Raw genomic sequence first — 23,594 nt, 5'->3', positions numbered from 1 at the left:
CAGAGCTACTATTCGATAGTCTTCAGTTGCTTTGAGGTCTGTGGATTGGATACAGTTAAGATGACATCATCAGTTTCCAAAGATATGTACCTCTGCATTTTAGTCCCCTTATTTTGTTATCCCTTATTTGTTGTGCAAATAGCTTTAAAACCAGAAGTAATAGCAGGTTGAAAGGAAACAATCTTGATTCGTACTCTGTACCCATTTCCTTACAAGCTACTACTCATACTGTATAAAGCACCCTCAGCCCAACTATTAAATTTGGGATTGATTTCTAATTTTAATAAAACCATCCATTCAACCCAGTCAAATACCTTCTACACATCCAATAAGAGTAACACGTGAGGAACCCTATTTAAAGAGGCCAAGTGAAGAACACTAGCTACCCTGCATATGTTATTATAAAGTCACAGCCCTTCAATAAAGTGTTTGACCCCTGTTGATATATTTGTGAGAGCAACTTTTCCAGTATTGTAGCTATTTATTTAACAACTTATCAGGCTATAATATACATGTCTGAGATAAGGAGGGAGGATGCTTTTACAGGCTTGCAGATAAATGTTGCAATTTATACAATACCTAATAGTGATAACAAAATTCTACAAAAGATTTATTCTCCATACTATCATTTCTCTTACAGGATTTTTTTATTGGGAGCTTACTTGTAATTGTATTGAGTAATTTCCTATGAACTATATTTTAAAAATATGTTAACATGTTATATATTTCTTCTGGCGTTTCCCCATAAGGTAGATCAGGTATCATAGCAAGTATCAAAATACACCTCACAATTAAGCTTTTTGTTCCCAACTGACTGGAACTGGGTTTGGAAGTTACTGATGCGGAATCAAAATACAAATAAGAGATTTCAGAAAATTACATTTTTTTTTCTTTGTGTGTCCCATCACACAGAGGACCGTCAGCATGGATTTGTGCCTTACAATGTAGAAATTTTGGGTCAGATCCTGCTCAGCACAGGAAGGGAAGAGTTATGGTTATGGCTCCCTAGTTCTCAAATTTGCAGAGCAGAGTTACAATGAGGATTCTTCCCCATTCCCTCTCCATTCCTCCCTGACACTGTGCCAGCATATGCTGAAATAAGTGACATAAGAGCCAGCTCCACCAGCTTCACAACACTGAAAAATCCCTTCCGCCCCTGTCCCGCCCCCCAGTGGAATTCCCAATCTAACATCTACGGATTCCTGCTCTTTTGCCTTCGTAAGCTGCACAGAGGCGCATAAGATAGGGCAGATTTGTAGAGAATTTTCCTCATGAATTCCCGTGGACTATGTAGTGATGTTTCAAGCTACTACCTATATTTTTTTATAAAACAGACCAAATTTTTGGGCCTCATTGTTCACTGCCTTGCAATTTGAGCAGGTATTTACATCTGTTCAAAATTAGTGCAACATAGTAGCATTTTTATCTGATACCATGTAACACTTGCTTTGCACAGTTAATAAAACACTATACAAAGTATTAGGCAGTGCAGAATCAGATCTTCCCTTTTTATTAGAAGAAAAGCTAATTGAATAGGGCCTGAACCAGCTATACTGTTACATAAGGCATTTGAATTTGACTCAGATTGCAGGACCTATTTGATTTACACTTTCTTGAATAATTATTGATACTGTTTCTCTAACAGCTGTACTGCATATTTTTGGTCAGTCAAGAAATAATAACCAATACTTCATCCTATTCTCATATTCTGTTGTCTCCTTCAGCTCTGTAATTATATAGACTGTAATAAGACAATTTTTGCTAGCTTTTTGAATAGATCATGACTTATATTTTTTCTGTTTCTTTTTTGCAAATAACTGTAATTCTTTGGGGAGTTTTTTGAATACCCATCAGTGAAATAAGCCGTAAAGACTAATCTTTCGCACTTATATGGCACATTTTATCTGAATAGCTAAGGCAGTGGCTTATTTCTATTTTTTTTAAATGTTTCGGTTTTCATTGATTTTTGCTCTTTGTGATTTGCTAACATTAATGACCGTATGCTTCAGAAATTGTTAAGACAGAAAAAAAAGACTATGGTGAAAAGGGAGATCAGATCCAGAGAATTGTTTATAAGATAACGTTAAAGGACAAATTTTCAACCAGGCCTCTTAAAATGCACCTGTAAGATTTACAGATATACTTATTTGCAGGTGGGATATGTGGTGAAAATGAGAAATTCTTGAGAGATTCCTGGATGTAATGCAGCTCCACTACATTTCCCCCATACCAGCTTAAATAAATAAAACCTAAACATTTAGGCCCTGACTCAGTTAATCAAGTTCCCCTAATGTATCTCGCTCATCTGTCTTGTTGTCCTGTACATTTCTGAATTCCTTTCTGAATTTGATGAAGTTTGGGAGATTGCGCGTATTAGATGGGCATAGTGATAATTTGGAGAAGAAAAAAGGGAAAGATGATATATTTGTGGGAAAACAATTGATGATTTATTGGGAGGAAAACAAAAGAGAATTGATAGACTCATCAGGAAGAGAAATTAGTCAGGTGAATGATGACTGAGGGAGCTGCATATAATGGTGACCCAGAGAGTGTGTGTGGGGGGGGGGCAGAGGGGGATGAGTGGGGGTTTGGCTGAGTGAGGAGAGTTGAGGAGTGAATTTACAATGTAGTGGGGGGTAAGGAGTGAGAGAGAGAGTGTGAGACCACAAGCACATGCGTGGAATCTAGCAACATTTGTATAGCTGTCTGATGTATTATTGAGTTGAACTATGAGTGTAAGAGAGAATCCATGTGTGTTTGTTCAGTTGTATGTGTACACATCCCCATCTACAGACAAACCCCACCCCCCCGAACCCAGACATACACTTATTTATATATATATATATATATATGGATGGATGTGCATGTGAGAAAGGGAGTCTATGTGAGGGATCGGGAAAAAGGAAGGGATTGAATGAGCAGGGTGTATATGTATGTATATCTTTTTAGGGATGCACACAATGTTGATGGAGTATGTATGTTGGCTGCATATATATTGTGGACGTTAATATTTAGAGTAAGGGTGGCCTAACAGATTTTTGCCTGGGCTGATGAGTTTTCTTGACAATTCTGCAAGGCTAATATACACTTCTTAAAATTCCTAGTATAAAAATGGAGGTGTTTTAATAGAAAATATTATTTTAAAGTATATTATAAAGACTACATACATATACCCTTATGTATTACCTTTATATTCCCCCCTTCCCCATATTAATACAACACTTAATTTCCTTTTGGCAAGCCAGGTGTAATCTTTAGCTGGTAACTAACTTGGTCATAAAACACTGACTCAGATTTTGTGAGTAATTAGCAAGTTGGGTAAATCAGCAGAGGCAGGTGTGGTATATTTTCAGTACCAGTGAAGAAAAGCAGTTAGGTGATGTTTCAATCCTCACTCATTTCCAGTAATTAACTATATAACATTCTGGCTGGCTAATGCAATTAACATTGTCCCCTCCTTCACTGAGTCTTTTTTCTTTTTCCCTTTAAGGCAAATAATTACTCCCCCTTTTTTGCACTCTTTATACTATAACATTATTATCAAGCCTTTTGGAGAACAGTAATCAAAAATGTATACAAATCTATATCCTATTAAAGGCCGAGATGGAAAATAGTGTTTCCATTATTAAAACAATTAATTATTGTGATTAATGTATTCCCTGCTCCCTAAGCCCAATTCTGTCATGCAGAGCCAGCCCATTGACATATTGTGGAATTATAATGCATATCTAATTAAAGGTGACCTGAAGAGGCAGCGTGGTTATCCTTCTATCTCAGGACCAAGAAACTGTTAATCAGAAAGTGCTTGCTTTTCACACACACCCTCCTTTTTTTTATTTTGTGCTAATTTCAAATCCTCTTCCTGCATCAGTGAGCAGATGAGATCTTCAGCCAGCTTTCATCTTTTAGAAAAATGAATAGTGCAGAAAGAACATTATCAAATGAGCTGTTGAAGAAGTCAGTGAATATGTCATTGAGTGTGACTGCTTCCAGAATGAATTTAGATTTATCTCTGTTATCTCCCCTCTCCCGACTCACTCTCCACACTCTGTTTGCACTCAGTCCACATGTCAAGAAGGATGGATCATAATGAATCATGAGGGACAGTTACTTGTAGTGTAGTGACAGGTCCAATTGTGATACAACTTGTTCTGGAATTAAGTTGGTTAACATTATAAATTGTCTCATTTGACCAGAGGTTTAAACACCTAGAATCTTTTATGCATGCAATTTCTTAAAGTATTTCATTTCCATTAGACAGCTGCTACTTTGCAGTATTCCATGTATAAAATTGTTTCATCACATCAATAGTTGCACAAAACAACTGTGACAACAGGAAAGCTGTGGGTTTTTCCCCCCATCCTGGAAACAAGTATTATTCAAATTAACAACTTCCAGAAATTGCATAACAGAAGACTTTATTTAAATCCCATCTTTAAGCACAATTCCAAATGTTTCTAGTGGTGAAGATTTTTGGTATAAACTGAAGAGTTTTCAGAATGTCCTCTTCTGTTTCTTTGAAGTAGCTTAGTAAAATAGCAGCATCCTAAGTAGCAAAACAATGAATATTGTGACAGGGCAAGGCCAGATGGCTACAGAAAAGTAGTGGGAGATAGATATATTAGCTCCAGGCTAAACAAATCCCTGGTACCAGGTAAGTGAAATGGAAACTGCTCCAGGTCAGTTAAGACACCTGGGACCAATTAAGAACTTTCCAGAAGGCAGGGAGAATGCTAGGTTGATTGGGACACCTGAAGCCAATCAGGGGCTGGCTGAAACTAGTTAAAAGCTTCCCACTCAGTCAGGTGGGTCTGCATGTCAGGAGCCGTGGGAGGAAGTTGTGCTGTTAGAGAGGCTGAGTAGTACACACCATATCAGGCACAAGGAAGGAGGCCCTGAGGTAAGGGTAAGTGGAGCTTGAGGAAGTGAGGGCTGCTGTCGGGGAAGTAGCCCAGGGAATTGTACATGTCATGTTTCTAAAAGGTCAGCTACCATAGCTGAAGCTATTAGGATCCCTGGGCTGGAGCCCGGAGTAGAGGGTGGGCCTGGGCTCCCCCCCCCACACCTTTGCCCCCTGATTAATCACTGAGACTGGGAGACAACAGAGACTGTGCAAGGAAGGATAACTTCTCCTCACCTCCCTTGCTGGCTTATGATGAAAATGGCTCAGTAGACTGTGACCCTTGTCTTGAGAGAAAGAAGGGTTACGTGGAGGGTCACAGTGAGCCTCTGAGGCTAGCGAAATCCACCAGGAAACGCGGGGCCCATGGAGGCAAGGACAGAGCTTTGTCACAATATTTTAATTTTTCTTTTCAAAGCAGTTAGTTATAGTTTTTCTAGCTGGGGTGCATAATAAAAACAATTTCCTTCGATTGATTGCAAATAGTGTGATTCCATCGCAATGCTTTACCCAGTAGGAAAATAGGAAAGACTAATATTTTTCTTAATACATCATGTAAATGAACATGATATCATAAATCACGCAGAATCAATGCATTTTTGATACATACATTGTGTCCTATAAACCCTCTAAAGTATTTGATTGGTTATCTGTGAGATCATACTTGTGGTAATAGTTGACTGACTAATCCTGTTTAGCAAACATGTCTTATGAACATCCCAGTATATTTTACAATTAATTTATCCAAAGTAAAATACTGGTCACTGCAGCAGTAATTGGATTTTTGATGATGATGGGTTTGATCAAGTCCTCCCATGGGAAAATGAGAGGAAGTTTTTTTCAAGTTCTGCTTTTGCGGGTTTCTCTCTCTCTCTCTCTCTCTCTCTCTCTCTCTCTCTCACACACACACACACATACCCTCCCTCCCCACCCCCACAGAGGTTAACCATCGGCCTGTAGAACCCTGAATGGTTTGGGATGTGCCTATCTGAGATATCATCATACTCCTTCTCCCTGTACAATACTAGCATAGTTAGATTGGAATAGACTCTTGAGCTGTAGACCCTCACTATAAATAAGATGGGGGTAATGTGTCCTCACTTCTGCAAGTTGCTTTCCCAATTTGGTTTTTGGAACAACATAAACTGATTAGTTGCCTATTCCAGGGTCTAATCCAGGTCATATACAAGAACCAATATATGCGAGGGCAGGAATGTTTAGTTCCAGGTGGACGGTTGACTATGCCAGATGTATCCAATAAATCTGCTTGTTCTTTATTTTAGTATTGAGCTTTAATGCATAAACTATAGGCTTTCAGTAACATGCGTTCAGACATGAAGGTAATCAGCTAAAACATGTACATTCAGCATTAGGACAGAATTTGAGACCACTTTCTCCAAAATCATAGAGCTCTACCACTTGATCTAAAGGAGACTCTCCATAAGCTTTAGTATTAAAAGTCTAATTCTCTTTGTGGACTGAACACAACATATATCACACAAAGAAAAATAGATCTGACATTCTGTCTGGCTGATGGCAGTAGAATATATGCAAGGCTCATCTACACAAGCATTAGATGAATGTGCAGGCTAATGCAGGGTAGAGTCACACCCCAGCTTGCTGTGAACTAAATTTTCATGTAGACAAGCCCTCGCTAGCAAGCTCACTACAAATAAATAAATATGAATCTTAGGACTAAAAAGACAGAAAGAAACAACAGCAAAAACTTGCAATATTTTTAATGTGCATGAATCAAGAGGTTGGGAATCTATAAAAATTGATTTGAGGTTAGGAAAAGCAGAGCATATCAAAAGCAGAGTATATCAGGAGGGCAATGACAAGAAACTTTCCCCCTTTGTCTGTGAATGCTTAAATGGCATTATCTTTTTTGAGGAAATTAGTAAACTAAAATATTACACATCCTCCTCCACTATAAAGTCCTGAAACATGTGGTTCATGCAACACCGCTCCAGTGTAGTGTGATGGATCAGCTGTAATACCGTTCATGCTATGTAAAATACACATAACAAAACCATGTGAAATTCACCTGTGTTCAAGTCCCATTATCAACCCAGGCCATCTTCAACAAAAAAGATGCATTAAGTTTCATAAACCCATGGGTATAGATTTGAGAGAGCCTGGATCCAATTTACATCAAAAGCACAAAAAGTTTGTGTTTTCTCTTGGCTTCAACATGAAACCAAGTTAAACTCAGCTATTTTGTCTGGTTTTCCTTCAAGTTTAATAGTTGGGCTCAGAAATGAAGATATTTTTCAACGTGAAAGTTCCTGGTACATTACAGCACTAAATAACAGTTTCTTGCCTCACATGTGCCATGTCATTTTTAAAGCAATTTTTAAAAATTATTGACTATGACTGTCTTATTTTTAAGATTTCCCCCAACACCAAAATATCTCTGACTGGCTGCAACTAACTTTAGTCATTAAGAACAATCCAATCTTCTGGGTTGGTTGTTTTTTTGTTGTTGTTGTTTGTTGTTGCTTTCTCTTCATTTAGCTCAGCTAAAGTGTTGCAATTGAAAATTTGTCCTGAAATTCTGAGCATCTCAATTTTTAATTTCTGCATTGAGTATCTATATTCTTTTCTTCCATAGTTTTTTCATCCATAGTTTACTGAAATACAAATTATTTGGGGCCAGGTTTTCTGAAGTTTAAATCTGGCAATCCTTACTCAGTTTTTAACCAGGCAAAATCCCTATTAACCTCAGCTAGACTTTTGAATGGTCATGTACTTCAGGATTTCCCCTCTCCTCTTGTAAGACCTCAAGCAAAATCTTTATTGCAATTATAGTGGAAATAAATAAAGCCTGTATGTAATAAACCATCACTAACACAGATAACTCACAGAACTACAGTAAAGCATTTGAATGGATCAGGAGGCACTTAAATAAGAATTAGATGCTGTATGTATGAGCCCTGGAGTCACCAGCAGTATTTTCATTTTATCAGACAGTGTTACAATTGATTGTTTTGAAGGTCTCTTAGCTTTATGGTACAAATGAGCAATTTATGCAAATATTTTTACTTAAATTTAAGAGACACACGATATGAAAATTTGACAATGAAAAATGGTACGTTTTTGTTGCTTGTAAAATATCCGACTTGCATAATTATTGATATGACACAAAATAGATAATAAAGACATTTCCAAGGTAAGTTATATCCTTGCTCCAACATAAAATCTAGTTTTGTAAAATGTTCCAGAATTTTATTGCAGATCACAATGACATGATACTGTAGGTCATATCCCAGAACAGAATTTTATGATTTGTCACATTCCTTATTACATTATGGTGACATATTTTCCAAATAATGGAGTTAAACAAAGAAAACACTGAAACTGCACCCTGCATCTGAAATATCTCTCCCAGGAAAACAAATAATAAAATTTCTTGGTACTACTGTCCAGGCAAGAACATAGCCTAGAAATAAATCATTTTGGTCCAAATACTGAATAATGCTTTATTCCACTAATGTTCCCATTTAAGTCAATGTTACAGTGTAGTGTATTATTCAGTATGAGTAAGGGTATCAGACCAGTTGGGTTTGTCTGCTGTCCCTACTTATGATCAAAATTACCTCATTAATTGAGTATTTACCTTGACATCAATGTGGAAGCGATACTAGCCGAGCACCTTTGACCCTGATCATGCGAAAACTTATGCATATGCTTAATTTTAAGCACATGAGTAGTTCTTTGGAATACACTGAGACTTCTAATACTTAAAGTTAGGCATGTGTGTAAGTCTTTGCAGGATCAGGACCTAAGGTGCTATTCAATGTGAGTAAGAGTTACAGAATCAGGCCCTCTGCAAGTAACAGAAAACAGTGGAGTAAATTGTGATTTCAGATACATCAGTATAAAGTCCTAATAACTCCAGTTAAAACAGTGGAGTTACTCCAGATTTATACCATCATAACTGGAAATCAAAATCTGGCCCATTGTTTTAGCAGAGATATATCCAGTCAATATCAGTTTATTGCAGAGAGGGAGAGAGAAAGGAAATGAGAGAGAAAACAAGGATTTCGTTAGGAATGCATTCTGTAGTATAAAAGATAAAAAGGAATATCCAATTAACACACCACTATAATTGCTTGCAGACATTCGTTTTTATTTAAAGATGAAATAGCTAAGAGTTCTCATCAAAACTAGGGTCACAGCCTACATATTAAATGAAAGAAATTGATTGGGCTTTATTACACCCTGACTACTGCAAATGTGCCTCAATCACTGATTGCTATAAATTTATTCTTATAAACTACTAATTGCCCAAGTCATAATGGTAACAATGGTATAATGAAATTATCTTGATCAAGCTGATGCGCAAATTTTGCTTGACAACATGAGCAGTGTGAGAAAAAAGGAAAGAAGACATGCATACAAATACATAATGTTTCATTAAAATTAAAACCAGTGTTAAAACAACTGTTCTCTGAAGTATACAAAGTTCTGTATTAGAAGGATTTCCTTTAGAAAAAATCATTTAAGAAGACAGGCATTTACATTTATAATAAAATGTTGCATTTTTTATTTGTCTTGAAAATTAATGACTTACTTAATCACATTTGATCAAAGGAGATAAGTTGATGCAGTCATGTGTTTCTGATTGCATTAAGCCTGATCTGGAGTGGCATGATAGATATTTAATAGTCTTTCTGTCCCTCTGTATCTTGTCACAATTTTTTGATATGCATGGATACGGTAACATACCTCACAGCACACAACTGTACTTTTAATGGCACAGGACGCCACAAACAAAGTTTAGAAAAAAGAAATTACTATTGGAACTCATGTGGCTGAGCTTTTAGAAGAATGAAATCAACAATTAAAATATTTTTGTTTTAAAAAAAACAAACCTGGCTTTCTTTCTATGCAATCTGAATTATTTTTATCTTCCACTTTTAACGGAAAAGTTGGTGTGCCTGCAATAATACTGTTATTACAGGTTTCAAGCATTAGCCAGTGGGGAGATGTTTAAAGGAAGATATTGGTGCACTGCTTGTCTGAAATAGAGGAAGTCTGTGGAAGCTGGCATTTGGAGAGTCTACAGGATCTGAAGAGATGGTGCTATTTTATACAGCTCATACCTACTTCTATAATGGTGTCGTCAGAACCATTTCAAGGTACAACACCGATGAGACATTACTTTTGAATGGTACAAATTGTAGCTCCAACTGTTTCAGAAGTATTCTCTTCACTGGAATTTTTCTTGAAATTCTCTTGTCTCACTCTTTCGTACAAAAAACATTTCCATGAAAACGGTGGTCTTCCTTTCATCGGTACCTATTGCTTTATTCTCCTCTGAAAACAGAGGCTAGATTCTGTGCTGCGGTATAATCACTTTACCTTGCGCTCCTGACACAAAGTGACCCGAATGCTGGTAGCCAGCCGTGTAACAATGTGCTGTACTGCATGGAATCCTCTCATGGCATAGAAAGATTGTAGCAGCTCCCCTGCACGCACTGGCTGCAGGCACATAAGCCAGAGAACAAAAATAATGACCAGGGCTTAATAATGCTTATATTGACTGCTATATTGGCCCCTTGGGCCATTCACTGAAGCGTAATTCATAGCTTTTTTAAGGAAACTGGAATAGAGAAAGACAGCAAAGATTTTCTAGGTCATGAGATTCATCTGATTCCATACTCCTCGACTAATATTAGAATATCTTTTGGGACAACGCACGTACCATTTTTAGTTTCTGGCAGACTTTCATAGGTGTACACTCACAGGTGTTTCTGTACAATAGTTAAACTTGTGCGGACATCTAGGGTGAAATCCTGGCCGCATTGATATGATTGAAATCAATGGGAGTTTTCCCAATGTGGCCAGAATTTCACCTGTAATATTTAAGGAATCTAAATGTTAGTGAAATGCTTCTGTTTGATACTCTTTTATAAAAATATGTATCGTATGTGGTAATTTGTGAATTCATTGAATAATTGTTCAAAAAGATGTATCATCATCTAAAACATTCATGCTTAGAATGATCTCAAATATTTGTACTTCAGGGAAGGAACCTTGTCTTTCTTAACTGTTTGTGTAGTGCCTTATATGCTGTCATTTAAGCTACAAAATACCTCAGTGGAGTAACTGGCAGTAGACCAACTACCAGCTCCCCTCCCAGGTGAGTGAAAGGGTATATTTACTATAACAAACTGAAGACATATCCTCCGAGGGTTCATTATAGCAAGGCTGTATTGGTTCTTCTAAAAGAATTATATCCTATGAACCATTGCCTATATGGCATCTATAGAGTAAACATATTTTTATGGGTTTTATAATTTGATTGCAAACTATTCTATAAATTTAATTATTCATTAGTCTGAAAATTATGGTGCCACTTTTACTCACATTAAGAATATAGAAGATGTAATCAAAGCTTTAAAAATAAACAAACTTTATAAAATTAAACCCAAATTAAACATTGTGGAATGAAAACAGAAGCAAAATGCACTTTCACTTTTCCTCACTCACCTCTAGTAATTGTGCCTTAACTTAACTTGATATCTTTTTTTGACGAGATTACAAGTTTGATTGATAAAGGTAATAGTGTTACTGTAATATACTTAGACTTCTTTTAAAGCATTTGACTTGGTATCACATGACATTTTGATGGAAAAAACTAGAACAATATAAAACTCACATGGCACACATTAAATAGATTAAAAATTGGCTAATGGAGAGATCTCAAATGTAATTGTAAATGGGGAATTGTCATTGACCCCACTGTGATCAGTTCTTAGCCCTACACTATTTAACATTTTTATCAATGACCTGGCAAAAGACATAAAATAATCAATGATAAAGTTTGCAGATGACACACAAATTGGGGGAGAAGTAAATAATGAAGAGGACAGGTCATTGATTCAGAGCAATCTGGATAGCTTTATAAACTTGGCGCAAGCAAACAATATGCATTTTAACATGGCTGAATGTAAATGTATACACTTAGGAACAAAGAATGTAGGCCAAACTTATAGGATGAGGGACTATTCTGGGAAGCAGTGACTCTGAAATGGATTTGAAGGTAATGGTGAATAGTCAGCTGCATATGAGCTCCCAGTATGTCACTGATGACAAAAGGGTTAATGTAATCCTTGAATACATAAAAAGGGGAATCTTGAATGGGACCAGAAACATTATTGTATCTCTGTATTTGGTACTGGTTTGACTCCTGCTAGAATATTGTGTCCAGTACTGGTGCCCACAATTCAAGAAGGTTGTTAATAAATTGGTCAGGGTTCAGAGAAGAGCCATGAGAACGATTAAAGGATTATAAAACATGCCTTACAGTGATAGACTCAGAGCTCAGTCTGTTTAACGTAACACAGAGAAGGCTTAAGGGGTTGCTTGATTACAGTCTATAAGTGTCTACAAAGGAACAAATATTTAATAATGGGTTCTTCAGTCAAGCAGAGAAAGGTATAATATGATCCAATGGCTGGAAACTGAAGCTAGATAAATTCAAACTGGAAATAATATGCAAATTTTTAATGGTGCAATAATTAGCAATTGGAACAATTTACCATGGGTGTCAAGGTTCCTCCCCCACTCTGAACTCTAGGGTACAGATGTGGAGACCTGCATGAAAAACCTCCTAAGCTTATCTTTACCAGCTTAGGTCAAAACTTCCCCAAGGTACAAAATATTACCCCTTGGACAGGCCGCTACCACCACCAAACTAATACTGGTTACTGGGGAAGAGCTGTTTGGACGCGTCCTTCCCCCCAAAATACTTCCCAAAACCTTGCACCCCACTTCCTGGACAAGGTTTGGTAAAAAGCCTCACCAATTTGCCTAGGTGACTACAGACCCAGACCCTTGGATCTTAAGAACAATGAACAATCCTCCCAACACTTGCACCCCCCCTTTCCTGGGAAATGTTGGATAAAAAGCCTCACCAATTTGCATAGGTGACCACAAACCCAAACCCTTGGATCTGAGAACAATGAAAAAGCATTCAGTGTTTTACAAGAAGACTTTTAATAAAAAATAGAAGTAAATAGAAATAAAGAAATCCCCCCTGTAAAATCAGGATGGTATATATCTTACAGGGTAATTAGATTCAAAAACATAGAGAACCCCTCTAGGCAAAACCTTAAGTTACAAAAAAGATACACAGACAGAAATAGTTATTCTATTCAGCACAATTCTTTTCTCAGCCATTTAAAGAAATCATAATCTAACACATACCTAGCTAGATTACTTACTAAAAGTTCTAAGACTCCATTCCTGTTCTGTCCCCGGCCAAGACGACTACAGACAGACACACAAACCCTTTGTTTCTCTCCCTCCTCCCAGCTTTTGAAAGTATCTTGTCTCCTCATTGGTCATTTTGGTCAGGTGCCAGCGAGGTTACCTTTAGCTTCTTAACCCTTTACAGGTGAGAGGAGCTTTCCCCTGGCCAGGAGGGATTTCAAAGGGGTTTACCCTTCCCTTTATATTTATGACACGCCCCCCAAATCTCAGCTAGGGTGAAACACTGGCTGGGATTTCTTCCTGGAGCTCTAGGAAAACAGAGTTAATAAGACACATGCATCTCTAAATATACTACCAAGTACATAAAGACTAACAATATTTTCCACATCTCAAGGACGATTTTAACCAGTTGATTCTGGGAAACTTTCACGGGAGAGTGCATCAGCCACTTTGTTAGAAGCTCCTGAGATGTGTTGGATGTCGAAATCAAAATCTTGGAGAGCTAAACTCCACCGAAGAAGTTTTTTGTTAGTTTCTTTGACAGTGTGAAGCCACTTTAGTGCAGCATGGTCGGTTTGCAGGTGGAAACGCCGTCCCCAAACATATGGGCGTAGCTTTTCCAGAGCGTAGACAATGGCATAACATTCTTTTTCAGTGACTGACCAGTTGCTTTCCCTCTCAGACAGTTTTTTGCTGAGAAACACTACAGGGTGGAATTCTTGATCAGGTCCTTTCTGCATTAAAACTGCTCCCACACCACGCTCGGATGCATCTGTGGTTACTAGGAACGGTTTGTCAAAGTCTGGGGCCCTTAGTACAGGGTCAGACATGAGTGTCGCTTTAAGCTTGTTAAAGGCCTTCTGACACTTTCCGGTCCACTGAACAGCATTTGGCTGTTTCTTTTTGGTTAGGTCTGTCAGTGGGGCAGCGATTTGGCTGTAGTGCGGTACAAATCGTCTGTAATAACCGGCCAAGCCTAAGAAGGATTGAACCTGTTTCTTTGACTTTGGGACAGGCCACTTTTGGATAGCATCCACTTTGGCCTGTAGGGGGCTGATAGTTCCTTGACCCACCTGGTGTCCAAGGTAAGTCACTCTGTTTAGGCCTATTTGACACTTCTTAGCCTTAACAGTTAGTCCTGCCTCCCTTATGCGCTCAAGGACTTTTTGTAGATGTTCCAGGTGGTCTGCCCAGGAATCCGAAAATATGGCCACATCGTCAAGGTAGGCGACTGCATATTCTCCTAATCCCGCTAGGAGACCATCTACAAGTCTTTGGAAAGTGGCGGGTGCATTTCGCAGCCCGAAAGGGAGTACATTAAATTCATACAGCCCGAGATGTGTGATGAAGGCTGACCTTTCCTTGGCAGATTCATCTAGCGGTACCTGCCAGTACCCCTTGGTTAAGTCCAAGGTAGAGATGAACTGGGCCCGTCCCAGTTTCTCTAATAGTTCATCTGTGCGTGGCATGGGATAGTTGTCTGGGCGAGTTACAGCATTTAGCTTACGGTAGTCCACGCAAAAACGTATTTCCCCATCTGGTTTGGGAACTAGAACCACTGGAGATGCCCATGCACTTTCAGAGGGGCGGATTACACCCATCTGTAACATATCCTGGATCTCCCGTTCTATAGCAGTTTTAGCTTGAGGAGACACCCGGTAAGGTTGGACCCTAATTGGGTGAGCATTACCTGTGTCAATGGAGTGGTATGCCCGTTCAGTCAGTCCTGGGGTGGCTGAGAACGTTGGCGCGTAGCTAGTGCACAGCTCCTGGATCTGCTGTCGCTGCATACGCCCAAGGGTCATGGAGAGGTTCACCTCTTCCACACCACCAGCACATTTCCCTTCGTAGTAGACACCTTCAGGCCACTCAGCGTCGTCTCCTCCCTGGGCTGTAAACTGACAAACCTTTAATTCTCTGGAATAAAAGGGCTTTAGAGAATTAATATGATACACCTTAGGCTTTCGGTTGGAGGTGGGGAATGCTATGAGATAATTAACAGCTCCCAGGCGCTCCTGGACCACGAATGGCCCTTCCCACGATGCTTCCATTTTATGGGCCTGGAGTGCCTTTAAGACCATGACCTGGTCTCCTACTTTGAAGGAACGCTCTCTGGCATGTTTATCATACCAGGCTTTTTGCTCTTTTTGAGCATCCTGTAAGTTTTCTCTAGCAAGGGCTAAAGAGGTTCGGAGGGTGTTTTGTAGGTTGGTTACAAAGTCCAGAATGTTAGTTCCTGGAGAAGGTGTAAATCCCTCCCATTGCTGCTTCACCAACTGCAATGGCCCCTTAACCTCACGGCCATATACAAGTTCAAATGGGGAAAACCCTAAACTGGGATGTGGTACAGCTCTGTAGGCAAAGAGCAACTGCTGCAATACTAGGTCCCAATCATTGGAGTGCTCATTTACGAATTTACGTATCATGGCCCCCAAAGTTCCATTAAACTTCTCCACCATGCCATTTGTTTGATGATGGTAAGGAGTGGCAACCAAATGATTTACCCCATGAGCTTCCCAAAGGTTTTTCATAGTTCCTGCCAGGAAATTAGTCCCTGCATCTGTGAGGATGTCGGAGGGCCAACCTACCCTGGCAAAAATGTCTGCTAGTGCCTGGCACACACTTTTAGCCCTGGTGTTGCTTAGAGCTACTGCTTCCGGCCATCGGGTGGCAAAATCCATGAAAGTCAGTATGTACTGCTTTCCTCTGGGTGTCTTTTTCGGAAAAGGACCCAGAATATCCACAGCTACTCGCTGAAATGGAACTTCAATGATGGGGAGTGGCTGGAGAGGAGCTTTGACCTGGTCTTGGGGTTTTCCCACTCTTTGGCACACCTCACAAGACTGGACATAGGTAGAAACATCCTTGCCCATTCCCTCCCAGTGGAATGACCCCCCCAAACGGTCTTTGGTCCTGTTCACCCCAGCATGGCCACTAGGGTGATCATGGGCTAAGCTCAAGAGCTTGGCCCGGTATTTAGTTGGAACTACCAACTGTCTCTGAGGATGCCAGTCTTCCTGGTGTCCCCCAGAAAGAGTTTCCTTGTATAAAAGTCCTCTTTCTACAACAAACCTGGATCGATTAGAAGAGCTGAGAGGCGGTGGGTTGCTCCGTGCCGCCGTCCAAGCTCTCTGGAGGCTTTCATCTGCTTCCTGTTCGGTCTGGAACTGTTCCCTTGATGCTGGAGACATCAGTTCCTCATGGGATTGTGGACCTAGGCTTGGTCCCTCTGGAAGCGATATAGGGGATGGAGCTGTTTCTGTTGACTGTGAACCGCTCTCCGCTGGTGCACTATGTTGGGATTCAGGCTCCGGCTGAGCCTCTTGTGTAGGGTTATCGGCTGCTGCCAGTTCAGGTTCGGTGGGGCCCTCTGGTGTTGAGGTTGCAAGTACTGGATTCAGTGCTGACACGGGGTCTGGTGTTGGTTGTTCGGCTGGTTCCGGTTCTGGGACTGGTTCCGTCTGGGTCTCTGGGACTGGATCCACTACTGCTGTTGCAGACATTGGCCTGGGGTCCAGGTCCATCACCTCTGACTGGGTCCTGATAGAAGTTTCCGGAACAGAGCTAGGCCTCACGGCTTGTTTAGCCTGGTTGCGGGTGACCATTCCCACCCTCTTGGCCTGCTTCACATGATTGGCCAAGTCTTCCCCCAACAGCATGGGGATGGGATAATCATCATAGACTGCAAAAGTCCACATTCCTGACCAGCCCTTGTACTGGACAGGCAACTTGGCTGTAGGCAAATTGAAAGAGTTGGACTTGAAGGGTTGAATCGTCACTTGGATCTCTGGGTTGATTAAATTGGGGTCCACTAAGGAAGCATGGATAGCTGACACTTGTGCTCCGGTGTCCCTCCACGCGGTGACCTTCTTCCCGCCCACACTCACAGTTTCCCTCCGCTCCAAGGGTATCTGGGAGGTATCTGGGCCTGTGGACCTCGGGTGTGATTCCGGTGCAATGAACTGTAATCTGTTGGGGTTCTTGGGGCAGTTGGCCTTTACATGCCCCAGCTCGTTACATTTAAAACATCGTCCAGCTGACGGGTCACCGGGGCGAGGTGGGTTGCTGGAGAACGGGGTGGTGGGACGATAAGGGGTCTGGAGGGTTCTTTGGGAGGTAGGTGGGGCTTTGGGCAGCCCCCGGTAATAGGGTGTGGTCTGGGGTGGTCCCTTCTGGTCTCCGCTCCAACTGCGACCAGTTTTCTTCTTCTCTGCCACCTCCACCCATCTGGCTCCAATCTCTCCTGCCTCAATTACAGTTTTGGGTTTCCCATCTAGGATGTATCTTTCTATTTCCTCAGGAACACCCTCTAAGAATTGTTCCATTTGCATTAGGAAGGGCAAATTTACTGGAGATTCAACACTTGCTCCTGATATCCAGGCATCCCAATGTTTTACAATGTGGTAGGCATGTCGGGTAAATGACATGTCTGGTTTCCACCTTAGGGCTCTGAACCTCCGACGAGACTGCTCGGGTGTTATCCCCATTCTGACTCTCGCCTTGGATTTAAACAGTTCATACTTGTTCATGTGTTCTTTAGGCATTTCAGCTGCCACCTCAGCTAAGGGTCCACTGAGCTGCGGCCTCAGCTCTACCATGTATTGGTCAGTAGAGATGTTGTACCCAAGGCAGGCCCTTTCGAAGTTTTCTAAGAAGGCCTCAGTATCATCACCTGCCTTGTAGGTGGGGAACTTTCTGGGATGGGAAGTGGTACCTGGAGAAGGATTGCTAGGGTTTGTTGGTATATTCTGCTGGGCCTTTATCCTCTCCATCTCCTCCACATGCTTCCTCTCTTTTTCCTTCTCCTCCTCCACATGCTTCCTCTCTTTTTCCCTCTCCTCCTCCACATGCTTCCTTGCCTCCATTTCCCTCTTGTGGGCAGCCTCTTGGTGTTGTTCTGCCTCCCTTTCTTGTTCCTTCTTCAGCTGCATGAGTTCTATCTGTCTTTCATGTTCCCTTTGTTTTTCCTCAGCCTTGAAATTTGGCTAATTCCAGCTGTAGTCGAGCTGAGGATTTGGCCATTCTAACCTCTCTGTTTTTAACTAACTTTACACCCGAGGTTTAGAAATAAACAAACAAAACTTGGCTGTAAAATTTTGCTGTGCTGGAATAGAATACCTATTCTCTGATAGTGATTGTCAGCCTACAGAAAAAGACAATTCCCTTGTCTCTGCTCTGGGCCCAAATTAAAGCAAAAAACCTCCAACTACTTGGAAACCTGCTTACCCAGCCCAAAGAAGAAAAAAAATTTCTTTTCAAACCTGTGCTCCTTGTAAAACAAAAAAAAAATCAAAATCCTAAAAAAAAAACCCTGCCACTTTTGTCTCCAGGCAAATGGGTAGAGCACACACCCCCTATTTACTTTTAGGAAGAAAAGAAAAAAAAAACCTCTGGGTTGGAAGACTGTGAATTTCCCTGCAGGAGTTAAGTACCCTGCCTCTAGGCAAAGAAAACCTGCAATTCACAAGATAATCCCCTTTTGTCTCTGCTTGGCCACAAAGCAGAGAGAAACCAAGCTGCTTTCAGTTTCAAAGCTGCCTTCTGGACTTCCTAAAAATTCCTTTTTAAAATCTGTATTTCTAGTTCAAAAAATCTCAACTGGATCTCAAAATGATTTCAGGCTAATCCCACCGCTGCCACCATGTCAAGGTTCCTCCCCCACTCTGAACTCTAGGGTACAGATGTGGGGACCTGCATGAAAAACCTCCTAAGCTTATCTTTACCAGCTTAGGTCAAAACTTCCCCAAGGTACAAAATATTACCCCTTGGACAGGCCGCTACCACCACCAAACTAATACTGGTTACTGGGGAAGAGCTGTTTGGACGCGTCCTTCCCCCCAAAATACTTCCCAAAACCTTGCACCCCACTTCCTGGACAAGGTTTGGTAAAAAGCCTCACCAATTTGCCTAGGTGACTACAGACCCAGACCCTTGGATCTTAAGAACAATGAACAATCCTCCCAACACTTGCACCCCCCCCCCCCTTTCCTGGGAAATGTTGGATAAAAAGCCTCACCAATTTGCATAGGTGACCACAAACCCAAACCCTTGGATCTGAGAACAATGAAAAAGCATTCAGTGTTTTACAAGAAGACTTTTAATAAAAAATAGAAGTAAATAGAAATAAAGAAATCCCCCCTGTAAAATCAGGATGGTATATATCTTACAGGGTAATTAGATTCAAAAACATAGAGAACCCCTCTAGGCAAAACCTTAAGTTACAAAAAAGATACACAGACAGAAATAGTTATTCTATTCAGCACAATTCTTTTCTCAGCCATTTAAAGAAATCATAATCTAACACATACCTAGCTAGATTACTTACTAAAAGTTCTAAGACTCCATTCCTGTTCTGTCCCCGGCCAAGACGACTACAGACAGACACACAAACCCTTTGTTTCTCTCCCTCCTCCCAGCTTTTGAAAGTATCTTGTCTCCTCATTGGTCATTTTGGTCAGGTGCCAGCGAGGTTACCTTTAGCTTCTTAACCCTTTACAGGTGAGAGGAGCTTTCCCCTGGCCAGGAGGGATTTCAAAGGGGTTTACCCTTCCCTTTATATTTATGACAATGGGTCACGTGGATTCTCCATCACTGACCATTTTAAAATCAAAATTTGATATATTTCTAAAAGATATGCTCTAGGATTTACTTGGGGAAAGTTCTATGGCCTTTGTTATATAGGAGGTCAGACTAGATGATCCCTTTTGGCCTTGCAATCTATGAATTCTTGCACAAGGTATTCAATTTTCTGACTGACATTATTTTCAGTAAGGATTTCCTAATCCCTTATGATAAATTTATCACTCCCCCGCTTTTTTAACTTCAGCCAATTTCTAACACATGTGGCTGAGTCTGTGGAAATCCATAACTCAGGTTTTTGTTCTCAACTAGAATTTATCATGACAACTAAAGCAGTTTTTGCAAGTCAATGTTAAGTTACTTGAGAGCTTCTTGAATTCATGCTCTGAAGTAACTACCATCTTCATTGAACATATATATGGTTTGGAGATCCATCTAGCACTAACTAACATTTCCCAAATGCTTTCCTGGCAACAGCAGAACTCATCTGGGCTGGATCCAGAAGTGGTATCATCATCAGTTATTCCAAAACTCTAATTAGGAGGGGATTTTCCCAGGCCATTACACATACGCATACGCAAGCATGTATACACACATAAGTGTGCACACACACAAAATAACGCTAATTGATGCTGTTGTTGGCAGTGTCAGTAGAGAAGCCAGGGGCTATATGGGCAAGGAGACTGAACTACCTTTCACCTCTAAATGTCGCTTCTCCAGATCAGACTTTAGTCATATTGGTTGGACAGTGTGGAGGCATTTGCATTGCTACTGAATCTGCTGTACATATTCTGTGGTTGAGGTGGGCAACATTTTTCTGTCAAATAGTAAATTCACTAAAATGTGTAGTTTCAGGAAGAATTTGGGTTCAAAACACTTTGTTTTGATATATTTAAAATGAAACATTTTGACCTTTCGTTGCAAAATGATGTTTCATTCTGAAATTAAGTAGATCTGTTTAAAAAAATGTAAAAGGTAAAACCCATCCAAAACATAACGAAAAAAATAATAATTTGGAATCCAACAAAACATTTTGTTCAACCTGAAATTATTATTTTTTAATTTTGTTTACTTTTTAGTGAGGAAAGAAAATCCTTTTCAGTTCAAAACTAAACTTTTTTTTTTCTGGATTTTTTCCATTTTGCCACTGAACTGAAAAAAGCAATTATTTGCTTAGCTCTATTCTATGGAGATGGATTTACTTTTGTCTAGGTGCTCTATGTAGCTCCTATGATGATGCATCTGCACACAGGTAAGAGCCAGACTGTTGGTTAAAATGAATATTAATAGTTATGCACAGCTATGTCTTCCTGCCTCTATTATATTATTGCCCTTCAGACTTCTCCTACAAGTCTTGCTTTGTTTGGTCTGGACAAATTAAGTTAGTATAATGTCTCTTTATGTGATTGGATGCCTTGCTTTGAACTTTCTAAACCAAAATACTTCATATTTGGAGGTCAGATTTGCAGTATCCTTCCACACCAGCCAATGTTCTCTTCCCTGTGCTGCTGAGACCCTCAATACATCACTAGTTCCAGTCACCATGCTATGGTCAGTCTATTCCTATTACTGGCTTGTCTACAGTACAACATTAAGTTTACTTTATCTAATTCGACTTTGAGCCTCCAAATTAATTAAGTCGATTGTGTGTGGCCACACCATGCTTGTTGTCTTGATGGAGTGCTTCTTCACTAGCACTGCATCAATGCAGAAAGCAGTGCATCATGGGTAGCTGTCCCAAAGTGCAACCTGCTGCAGTGTGTTTTGGGAAGTTTGTGCAATGCCTCATAGTACCAAAATATTGTCGCATGGGGAGAATGGGAACATTGCATCGGCATCCCATGATGCACTGTATTCAACAGCAAACAACCCAGTGGATTTTTCACCTTAAAACTACTGCGTGTATGCCATAACCCCAGAAGCATGGAGCCTGCTCAGTTGCGCATTCTTGCTGAGAGCATCTCAAACACCTTGCGCCTTCTCCTGCAATATTTCCAGAGACAAAGTAGGGTCCACCATGCAGAACACAGTGATGTCCTGCAAGCAGCCCTGCTGCAAGCCATTGAAAAAAAACAATTCACAGTTGCTTCTCGCAGTCACAGAGCAGCTGCACTCTGTTGAGCACCGTTTCTGGTCCTGTGAAACAAGCACTGACTGGTGGGACCGCATCGTTTTGCAGGTATGGGATGACGAGAAGTGGCTGCAGAATTTTTGAATGCGAAAGGCCACCTTCCAGGAACTTTGTGCAGAGCTTTCCCCTGCCCTGCAGTTCAGCAACAAAAAATGAGAGCTGCTCTGACAGTGGAGAAGCAGTGGCGATCGCTATTTGGAAACTTGCAATGCCAGACAGTTACCGGTCAGTGGGGAATCAAATTGGAGTAGGTAAATCAACTGTGGGAACTGCTGTGCTCCAAGTGTGCAGGGCCATTAATCAACTTCTGCTACAATGAGTAGTGAGTCTGGGAAATGTGCAGGACATCGAAGATGGTTTTGCCGCGATGGAGATTCCTAATTGCGGTGGGGCGATAGATGGCATGCATATCCCCATCTTGGCACCAGACCACCTTGCCAAAGTGTAGATAAACTGAAAGGGATACTTTTCAATGGTGTTGCAAGTGCTGGTGGATCACAGGGGGCATTTCACCGAGATCAATGTAGGAAGGTCAGGAAAGGTTCATGAAGCATGCATCTTTAGGAACTCAGGTCTGTTCAAAAAGCTGTAATCTTGAACTTTCTTTCCAGACCTCAAAATGAACATTGATGACATTGAGATGTCTATAGTTACCCTGGGGGACCCAGTCTACCCCTTGCTCCCATAGCTCATGAAGCCAAACACCAGCCATTTGGACAGCAGTAAGGAACAGTTCAACTATACGCTCAGCAAGTGCAGAATGGTTGTTGAATGTCTTTGATGATTTAAAAGGGTGCTGGAGAAGTTTACTAACAACGTTGGACCTTAGTGAAGAGAACATCCCTGTGTTTATAGCTGCCAGCTGTGTGCTCCCTAATATCTGTGGGGAAAAAAAGGGCAAAATTTTGCGCAGAGGTGGGCAGTTGAGACAGATTGCATAGCAGCCATTTTTAAGCAGACAGACACCAGGGCAATAAGAAGAGCACAGCAAGGGGCGCTACATATCCACGAGGCTTTGAAAAGCCATTTCAATGACTCACAGTAATGTGAGCTGCTTGTCTGCATTGTGCTTTCCCAAACCTTCACCTGCCTTGTATCACTGTCCATGTAAAGCCAACTGCCCATTGCTTCTACTCAATAAAGAACATTTATTTCTCAAATCCATTTACTTTATTTAACAAACATAAGTAAAGAGGGAGAACAGAAAAAAGGTAATCTTGGGGAAAAGGAGTTGGAATGGGAGAAACATTTTCAGCTGTGTCACATAATACCACATTCCAGACCATCAAAGGTCTGTGTACAGGTACCTTCCTTTCCTTGTACCCTCCCCCTGAGTTAAGCGAAAAGGATAATGGACTTTTCACCCACGCCTCAGGGAAAGCTTGGGGGAGGGTGATTCTGTGCCAGGCGATGCTGCCTGGCTATCCACCAGGGTCTGCAGAGGGACTCTACCCTCCTGCTTCTGTTCCTGCAGTTCAGACAGGTGCCTGAACATGTCTGCTTGGTCCCTCATAATCTGAAGCATCTCATCCTGTACCACACGCTCTTGCTCACTGGAAACTTTCCTGCTCTCCATGTCTATGTCTAACTTCTCGGACAGTGAAATCCTCCACGCTCTCAGCTCTGCTTCAGCTGTCCCAGAGGCATTCAGTATCTCAGTGAACATGTCCGACCGCATTCTCTTTCTCCTCCTTCTAATCAGCGAAAGTCTGCTTTCTGGTATTGATGACACGCCGAAGGACACATTTCCACCTGTCAGTC

The sequence above is a fragment of the Lepidochelys olivacea genome, assembly GCF_965140295.1.
Source record: "Lepidochelys olivacea isolate rLepOli2 genome assembly, chromosome: 6".
NCBI lineage: Eukaryota > Metazoa > Chordata > Testudines > Cheloniidae > Lepidochelys > Lepidochelys olivacea.
This window is presented reverse-complemented; position numbering follows the sequence as displayed.